The sequence below is a fragment of the Podarcis gaigeae genome (assembly GCF_964106915.1).
Source record: "Podarcis gaigeae genome assembly, chromosome: 5".
NCBI lineage: Eukaryota > Metazoa > Chordata > Lepidosauria > Squamata > Lacertidae > Podarcis > Podarcis gaigeae.
The window spans coordinates 6,639,854-6,650,227 of record NC_139681.1 but is presented as its reverse complement, the minus strand read 5'-3'; the positions used below and the strand labels follow the sequence as shown (position 1 = coordinate 6,650,227).

The 10,374-nt window shown below is 43.1% G+C and overlaps 1 long non-coding RNA gene across 1 annotated transcript; it reads right to left on the bottom strand.

Moving 5' to 3' along the window:
* Positions 1–6,555: 6,555 nt before the first annotated feature.
* On the bottom strand, positions 6,556–7,929 carry LOC310845314. The gene is made up of 2 exons (XR_014564631.1): positions 7,159–7,929; positions 6,556–6,689 (listed from the first exon to the last, which is right to left on the bottom strand). It is a non-coding gene; the product is annotated as an uncharacterized lncRNA (long non-coding RNA).
* Between the last annotated feature and the right edge of the window lie 2,445 nt (positions 7,930–10,374).

Below are 10,374 nucleotides of genomic sequence, written 5' to 3'. Positions count from 1 at the left end.
GTAATAGGAGCTGATGGGTCTCAAACCCTTGCTGAGTTCATAGCTGTCAACTTACAGATTTGAAAGTAAGAGACCAGCAGCCTCAAAAATAAGGGATCAGCAGCCAAAATAAGGGATCAACAATTGCTTTGATAAAATACATATTTTGTTGCGTGCAAATGGCTTTAGATACCTATTAGGTCCATGAATTACCATATAGCATATATTCAACAGAAAAAAACAGCAACAATTTGTTGTTGACAAAGGACAGCTGGACATAGAAAGGGCCCCATTACCTTCAGTAGCTTATTTAAGGGACATCATCAATAAGGGACAGCAGCGGGACATGGCGCTGGAATAAGGGACTGTCCTGCCAAATAAGGAACGCTTGACAGCTATGGCTGAGTTAAGGCCAAGACACGCTCCAGTGAATTGAGTGGACAAGACCAATAGTCGGTCCAGTGGTCAAGAAGGCAGTTTCTGTATGTGCTGCAGAGGGAAGCGAGGGGCAGGTGGGGCTCGTCCACTGGGAAGGTAGCCCATATAGAAGGAAAACTCTGATCCTAAATCTCCATTGTCCTATGGTTATATTCATTCGTGAGAAAGGCTTTGGGAGTAAATGCTGAGGAGCAGTCTGTACCTGCTGCCTTGCAGGATATCTTTGGGAGAAGAAAGGGCTAAGGCAGGTTTCCTCAAACTCGGCCCTCCAGATGTTCTGAGACTACAATTGCCACCATCCCTGACCACTGGTCCTGCTAGCTAGGGATCATGGGAGTTGTAGGCCAAAAACATCTGGCAGGCCGAGTTTGAGGAAGCCTGGGCTAAGGACTGCCTAAGATGGTTGGCTGCAACTCTGCAGCCAAGCTGGTGCCAAACGTATTGCTTTGCTTTCATTTGGACCATACCAATGAGGCTGAGAGGAGGGTCTTGTCATCTGGGCAGCCCAGGACCTCCTTACACACTCTCACACCCCACAGAAGTCACTTCAGTGTTGCTAACATAGCAAAAACAGTAAGAGCTATTCAAGTGGAATGGACTCCCTTCAGTCAAGGTTTTTAAGGAGTGATTGGCTGGCCATCTGTCATGGATATGTCAACTGAGATTCTTGCATTGCAGAGGGTGGACTAGATCAGTGTTTCCCAACCTTGGGCCTCCAGATGTTTTTGGCCTACAACTCCCATCATCCCTAGCTAGCAAGGCCAGTGGTCAGGGATGATGGGAATTGTAGTTCAAAAACAGCTGGAGGCCCAAGGTTGGGAAACACTGGACTAGATGACTTGTGGGGTTCCTTTGAACACTATGATTCTATGAAAGTAAGGTAGTTACCAGATATCAAAGCAAATGGATATAAACGTATAGGAGCTCATTACTGCAACAGCTACCAAGTAACTGTCCCAATTAACTGTTGACTACCAAGATGGCATTAGCAGATCTTTTGGAACATTTCACCTTTGGTTCAACACACTGACAGTGTTGCAAAGTGTGCCTAGCACATTAATTAACATGCTCCACCCAGTGCTTCAGCTGCAGGATCCTGACCTCCCACCCTCCCCCTGAATGTCTCTCATCTGATTAGCAACTCCCTTTGGCTAGTGAAATCTAACAGGGCGAGGTGGGAATGATTACAGTCTGTAATCATGTTGGGTGGGGAACAACCTACCTGCTTTGAGGTCCTCTTAATTGTCAAGAACCAAAAACAGAAAACAGCCATTCATTACAGCAGAAGTTGAAATGAATGTAAATTAAATGTTAAATAGAAAGGGATAGCACTTCTTCACTAACCCCTCCTTGCCGCGGGCCAACAGCAGCTGAGATTCAATTTCACTCTGTGGCTCATTCCTAACACTCTTTGGAAAAATACGGACAGTTTGCAGTTCCACCCATCCACACATACTTTCCAGCACTGGCAATTGTTGACGAGCAGGGCAATTTAAGGGGGGAAAGGCGCCCAGTAAGCCATATTGAGATGCTATTTCAGTCTGCAACAGGACCGACTCAAATGGGATTTAAGCCACCTATGCTCCAATATTTCAACAAGAGCTGCGCTGAATTTGCAGTCTCTGAAATTTCTAAGATTAAAGCAGGGCTTTCAGAGCTGTAAATAGAAGCAACTCTCAATACCTTGACAAAGGAATTTGCAGCTCCAATTCATGTGCTGTAGGATGCAGGTGGCACTGTGGGTTAAACCACAGAGCCTAGGACTTGCCAATCAGAAGGTCAGCGGTTCGAATCTCAGCAACGGGGTGAGCTCCCGTTGCTCGGTCCCTGCTCCTGCCAACCTAGCAGTTCGAAAGCACCTCAAAGTGCAAGTAGATAAATAGGTACCGCTCCGGCGGGAAGGTAAATGGCGTTTCCGTGTGCTGCTCTGGTTCGCCAGAAGCGGCTTAGTCATGCTGGCCACATGTCCTGGAAGCTGTACGTCAGCTCCCTTGGCCAATAAAGCAAGATGAGCGCCGTAACCCCAGAGTCGGCCACGACAGGACCCTTTACCCTTTACCTTTAACAGTCTCAAACAACCACTAATCAACATTTAGTAATCCCTAACATGTTCGAAAGCACTTCAAAGTGCAAGTAGATAAATAGGTACCGCTCCGGCGGGAAGGTAAATGGCGTCTCTGTGCGCTGCTCTGGTTTATCTGGTTATCCTTAGAGGCTGAGCAACAGAATACATTATTTCCTAGATTCTACCTTGGATGCAGGTGGCACTGTGGTCTAAACCTCTGAGCCCAGGGCTTGCTGATCGGAAGGTCAGCGGTTCAAATACCCGCAACGGGGTGAGCTCCCATTGCTCGGTCCCAGCTCCTGCCAACCTAGCAGTTCGAAAGCACCTCAAAGTGCAAGTAGATAAATAGGTACCGCTCCGGCGGGAAGGTAAACGGCGTTTCCGTGTGCTGCTCTGGTTCGCCAGAAGTGGCTTAGTCATGCTGGCCACATGTCCTGGAAGCTGTACGCCGGCTCCCTTGGCCAATAAAGCAAGATGAGCGCCGTAACCCCAGAGTCGGCCACGACAGGACCTAATGGTCAGGGGTCCCTTTACCCTTTACCTTTAACAGTGTCAAACAACCACTAATCAACATTTAGTAATCCCTAACATGTTCGAAAGCACTTCAAAGTGCAAGTAGATAAATAGGTACTGCTCCGGCGGGAAGGTATATGGCGTTTCTCTGCGCTGCTCTGGTTTTCCTTAGAGGCTGAGCAACAGAATACATTATTTCCTAGATTCTACCTTGGATGCAGGTGGCACTGTGGTCTAAACCTCTGAGCCCAGGGCTTGCTGATCGGAAGGTCAGCGGTTCAAATCCCCGCAACGGGCTGAGCTCCCGTTGCTCGGTCCCAGCTCCTGCCAACCTAGCAGTTCAAAAGCCCGTCAAAGGTATCACTCCGGTGGGAAGGTAAATGGCGTTTCCATGCACTGCTCTGGTTCACCAGAAGCGGCTTAGTCATGCTGGCCACATGACCCGGAAGCTGTATGCCGGCTCCCTCAGCCAATAAAGCGAGATGAGCGCCACAACCCCAGTGTCGGTCACAACTGGACCTAATGGTCAGGGGTCCCTTTACCTTAACCTTATTCATGTGCTGCTGTCCTGGACTTATGGCAACACAAGTAGGGGGCACGCATGAGAGCCCTCGACTCACCATTCCCGTCCAGCTCTGGCCCACCCCACAGCACTTCCTCCACGAAGTGAGGACCATCTTCACCTCCCTGATGGGGTCCAAAGGAAAGCAGCTTGGCTGCAGGAGTTGCCGAAAGGAGATGTACCAGGCGCCATCCAATAATCTTAGGGACTCCACTCGGCATTTGTGTAGGGAAATAATGTTAAAAGGCATATTGAAAACACCATTTAAATAATATTTAGGACTTCAGGAGACAGAAGAGCAATGTCCAGCCACTTTTGATTGATGGGGTCTGTGTTGAGAGGGTAACAACGTTCAGATTTTTGGGTATTGAATTACAAGAGGATCTGTCCTGGAGTGTCAACACAAGGGGGCTTGTGAAGAAGGCGCAGCAGAGACTGTACTTTTTGAGAATCCTAAGGAAAAACCATCTTCCGCAGAAACTGCTGCTTGCCTTCTATCACTGTGCCATTGAGAGCGTGCTCACTTATGGCTTGTGTGTGTGGTACGGAAGCTGTACTACCCAGGACAGGATGGGGTTGTGCAGAGTTGTTAAGGCAGCAGAGAGCATTGTTGGCTGCCCACTCTCCACCTTAGAGCAGATTTATGCCACAAGGTGCCAGAGGAAGGCACTGGACATAGTAAAAGATCCATCGCATCCTGGTCACTGTCTCTTCGAGCTCCTGCCGTCGGGATGGAGATACAGGACCATGAATACAAGAACGAGCCGTCTCAAGAACAGCTTCTTCTCCAGAGCGATCTCGGCCCTGAATGGGAAGCCTGGACTTTGAAAGTCATCTAATCTTCCTTGCTGTATTATACTGTATTGTTTTAATTAGTGTGTTTATAGTTGTTCTGATTTTGAGTGGAGTGCCCTACCTGGGTGGATGGAGCAGCCAAGTAATTTCGTTGTCCCCGAGAGGGGGCAATGACAATAAAGATATTATTATATCATCATTATTATTATTATTTAAATGTAGTGGATGTGTGTTTGTTTTCAGTTTTAAAATCGCAGATCGGTCCAGAAGAGGAATGGATGAATACAGACCAGAAATATGCTGATGGGAGTAGCAAGGGGCACCTTCTTCCTATGCATCTGAACCTTGGGGAGCTTTTCATAACAGGAAGAATGGAAGACTGCTGTCTACAGAAGCTGAACCATTCAAACAGCCGAGAGAGATGAGTTTTCAAGCTGACATCTTAAGTACTATGGATTCCTTCTTCTTCCCCACTCCCGGATAGTGTTGTTGAACTGATTTTGGATTGTCTGCTAAGTTGGCTTGCTTCCAGTTTTACAGAATATGATAATTTTGTTTGATGCTGCTATATTGTTGCCTTTTTTCTATTGCCTGCTTAAAGAGGGTTTTTTTAAAAAAACAACAACAACATCAAGATAAAATTGTTTTAATTGAACAAGAATTTGCCACTAAGCCATCAGAATGTTTTTTGCCATCTCTTTTCTATTTGTTCAGTTCTAACTTTGCAAAGATAGGGTATAGGAAGGAGGGATAGACAGCTTGGAGTTGTTACCTTTTTTACCTTCTGCTATATATTTCTTTGGTTTGCTTGATGACTGTCAACCCCAAAATCTGAGATCTGAGCCAGCAGTCACACTGTTTCAGAAACAGCCTAGGCAGAGACATAATATAGGAGATCGGTTCTCCTATCTCGATTCTCCAATTTGCCTGAGAGTTCTGTATACGTCAAAAGCTTTCAATCTCTTTAAATAATTGGCCATCCTGTTATAAGTTTTCCCCTTCAATAATTCTGGAAGTGACTTTGGGGTAGAAAACCAAATAAGGAAGCTTGTTGGAGGAAAAATAATCACTCTAGCTGGATAAATCTGGATACAATGCCGTTAAGCAATGAGCTGCAGTCTGAGAGACTAAATTTAGCTCCACATTCTTGCAATAGCCACCAATGGCTGCGAATTATGGAATATGTATGTGAGTGATCAAAGGAGATTGTGTTAGTCAATTGCATTCCCTTTGGAGTATATGAAATTAATGGGCTTTTGTGTGAGTTGATATAAAATACAGAAATAAACACACTATTATTCTGAGTTTCATGAGCCTTTCTGCAAAGTCATCTGGTTGTGGGAATGGGAAAGGGATCACTTCCCATATCTTAACCATGGATAATCAATCAACACACAAAGTGCATGAAGCCTTAGTGTCATCTAAGAAGTTTCCACCCATGTGGAAGATTCACATTACATGAAACCTATATCACATGAATCAACTTAGCATAAAGCCACAGTCCCAGATGGTTTAAGTCCATGTAGCTCTAAGAGGGTTTTCACTGAGATCTCTAGACTGATCTCGTTCCTTGTGCTTTAAACACTCCTCTTCCTCAGCCATGCTCAGAGATGCTCCATTGTTGCTTCCATAACCTGCAAAAGAGGCAATGAGATGTCACAAATTACTATGACATACCCTTGATTTTGAATTCATTGATAAAACTAATGCACAAAACAAATCACCATTTCTAATGAGCAGCGTTGGAAATCTTATAAACTCCCTTCTTGATTAAGAACTCCTGACCATTAGGTCCAGTCGTGACTAATTCTGGAGTTGCATGCTCATCTCGCTCTATAGGCCAAGGGAGCCAGCATTTGTCCACAGACAGCTTCTGGGTCATGTGGCCAGCATGACTAAGCAGCTTCTGGCGAACCAGAGCAGCACACGGAAACACTGTTTACCTTCCTGCCAGAGCGGTACCTATTTATCTACTTGCACTTTGATGTGCTTTTGAACTGCTAGGTTGGCAGGAGCAGGGACTGAACAACGGGAGCTCACCCCATCGCGGGGATTTGAACCGCTGACCTTTTGATCAGCAAGTCCTAGGCTCTGTGGTTTAACCCACAGCACCACCCATGTTCCTCCCCTTCTTGATTACCTAGGGAAAAGGGAGAAAAATGATACTGAATAGGTAGCAGCTAGGACAAAAGTTGGAACTGAATACTATTAAAGATTCACATATATTTCTATTCCACTAAATCACAATTTTCAGCCCCAAAATAAAAACTGAGAACACAAACACACACACACTTCTAAGGTGTGCAAGATTCCTCACATCTAAGGTGTGCAAGATTCCTCACATTGAAGGAGTTATGTATAAATATGGTTAAAATTTTGAAATTTTATGGTTTTTAAGGTAAGATAAGGCCAAAGAAATTAACGGTAAATTGAATAACAGAATATAGTAAAAGTTGGAAAGGATATGTTGAGTTAACAAAAAGGGGGAAAAAAAGAGACAGATTGTTAAGATAAATTATTTAAATAAAAATTGAGAAGTATGGCAAGAATTTGCTGAAATAATGAATTAAGTTAGAATACAAAAAGGGAGGTGTGAGGAGGTCCAAGAAATAACTTAATGAAAGGATGTAATTTGGATTTGTATTTTTCTTTGTTATCTATGTTTTTTATTCTCTTTTCTGTTCTGTTGTTGTATTTTTTTGGTTTTTGTACTTTTTTGTATTTTTGAAATTTTGAATAAATATTATTTTTAAAAAATAAACTATTAAAACATTTTTTTAAAAAAACCAAGATTCCTCACATCCACCAACAAGCAAGAATAGCTTCCAATCAGTGTCCATGATCTTCATTTTTTTTCTTAGTCCACTATTATATGTTTTCTCCAGTCTGCTGCAAGACTCCTTCCTAAATGAGAAGTTAAAGTGTAATATAAATAGTGCTTTATAAAAATAACAACAATTCTAATGCAAACTGGCACATAACAGATTTTTAATGTAGATGTTTAGTTATATCTAATTACAAGCTCTTTTTCACTGGATAAATTCAGCACCATGAGAGAGAGAATTCTGCCATTCATTATGCTAGTATATGCAGTCTTTAGTGAATATAGTCTGCATTTACCATAATTAGGAGAGATCAAGACTTGGCACAGGGCAACAAAGTATCACTTTATGCTAAAATTTCAGCATTCATATATCACTGCACAACATTTTATTTTAAACACACAATGGAAGAGAAACAGGCTTATTTTACTGACTGCAGCTGATCAAGCTATGAAATACAGAAAATGCAATGTGGAATTTCCATCGTCTTGACCCTATTGTTGCCTTTTAGCAAGAAGATAAAACTTACAGATCCTTGCTGGACCCCACTTCCTACCTCCTTCCATTGTGAGAATTATTCATTTATTACTGCTCTTTGCCTCTTGTTCTTTAGCCAGTTATTAATCCATAAGAGGAACAGTTCTCTTATCCCATGACTGCCAAGCTTGACAGACTTAATCAAAAGTTTTTTAGAAGTTTTAAGTGTCTAACAGGCCACTCCTATCCACATACTCTCTCAGAACTTGCTTAACAGAACTAATAATAATAATAATAATAATAATTTATTATTTGTACCCCGCCCATCTGGCTGGGTTTCCCCAGCCACTCTGGGCGGCTTCCAACAAAGATGAAAGATACACTAAAATGTCACATATTAAAAACTTCCCTGAACAGGGCTGCCTTCAGATGTCTTCTGAATGTCAGGTAGATGCTTATCGCTTTGACATCTGTTGGGAGGGCGTTCCACAGGGCGGGCGCCACTACCGAGAAGGCCCTCTGCCTGGTTCCCTGTAATTTGGCCTCTCGCAGTGAGGGAACCGCCAGAAGGCCCTCGGAGCTGGACCTCAGTGTCTGGGCAGAATGATGGGGGAGGAGACGCTTGCTTAACAGAACTTGCTTAACAGAAGTCATGCTGGTTTTTCTTCACAAAGATTTGTTACCCTATACGTTTGCTAATTTTGTCTTTAATAATGCTTTCCACCAGTTTTCCAGGAACAGATATAAACCCAACCAGCCTGGAGCTTCCTGGATCCCCTAAGAACCCTTTAAAAGAATAATAATGGTGCTACATTTCTTAAGGAAGCCTTCTTGCTTCTAATAACTTCCTTGACTCTGCTTGTTAATAACATTGGCATCTTGGTGTTGCTGTTCCTCATTTGTGATATGAGATTCTTACCCATCACTGGAATCACTAACTGGAGAGGCCTACAACTGGTCATGTGAAATTGAATCCTTCACTGTCCTTCACAGATCTACTCCTGAAAGTGTGAGCAACGTACCCAATCGCTGAAAGCAGATACTTCTGGGTCTGGTGCTATGTGATCGTTTATGCTACTGGGCTGCTCCGATGTTTTCTCCCACCTTATCCATCTTCCAGGTGGCTAGAGCACATCCTCTAGGCATGGAGCTGGTCACATGCACAACCACACAATGGGGCAAGACTACAAGCTTATATGGCATGAATTTTGCAAGTTGGATTAATGGATGTAAATGGTCTTCAAAAAAGTCCACTGTGACAGAAGGGGCATTTGGAGGAATAGGAAGCATCAATATAATTTCTCAATGAACATAAACTATATTTATGTTGCAGAGGGTTGGACTAGATGACAACTCTACTATTGTATGATTTTTTTGATGAAGGTGGATTTAGAACTCCAGCTTTCTTTTGCTCTGGATACCTGTGACATTATTCAGAAAAACATGAAATATAATCTCAATGTACTGTCATCCCAGATTAACACACCAGATGTATCAAGATGGCAGAAAGTGAAATGAGTATCCTGATTGGTAAATTTCGAATGGAACAGATTTGCCAACCTACACTTCTTATGAATTGTATTTCTGATCCTTTGTCCACAATAAACAGTTAGCTTTTAATGGATGGAATATGTCCATGTCTTCTCAATCCCAGAGGGCTAAAGTAAATTTCACATGCATTATGACAAGTCACTTATGATTTATTTGCTATTTGAATAATGTATGAAATATATAATGTATGAAAAACGGGTGACCCTCAAGTGTGATCAAGTTGGGTTTATGAATGGAAGCTGTTAGGATCTCCTACTCATGTGTAGGACCCTGGCATGTTCTCTTCCTCCTGGTCGATTGTTCAGGAGCTTCAAAAGCTTTCTCCAGCCCGAACATCACAGCGACTGATACCAAGAGGCATTAGCATGCTTTAGGATCCTGCAGAGTATTGGCAGTTCACGTAACAGACTCAATAGCTCAGCATTTTGGCTAATCTACTTTTATTTACATATAATACACCTGGAACATTCTGCCTTAGCTCCTTCCTCTTTCTCATCAGACAGCAAAGAGAAAGAAACAAAGGACTATAGTCCTACTTCATGGAACACAGTAACCCAAACATCCTGTCTCCGTCACTTCCCACACTGTGGAATGAAAACATACACCATCATGTGATAGACAACAATCCCATGACTGCAAACACGGAGCAAGAATCCTAACAGAAGCAGGGGTGCCAACTTGAATAAAATAATTGGTGGGGGCAGATAAGTCCCACCTCACATAATCAATCATTGAATGGCAATGTCCTTCAACTTTGGGGAGCCTGAACCCCTCAAGTATTTTATTGCGGGGGGACCTTGGCCCCTACGAGTTGGCTCCTATGAATGGAATAGATGGATGTGGGAATGGAGGGGGGCATTCAGAAGGGAATCGAGGAAAGTGATTTTTTGTTTTTTGTTTTGCTACAACTGTCATTGGATTCATCATCCCATTACTACCTAATGGAAGAAAACTCTTGAGGGAGGACTGCAAGAGTTTTAGAAGGTTTCCTTTTCGCTTTTCTTTTTTAAGTACACTGCAGTGATTTACAGCTCCCATGAGCCAATGGTGTACTTCTCTCCTCTTGCCATGTCTCTGCTCAGTCGTTGAGACAGACACAAAGGACCAGTTAAAGCTTAGAAAAATGACCCACGCTCGTTTTAACAAGAGCACAGAGAAGTCTGATATGTGAG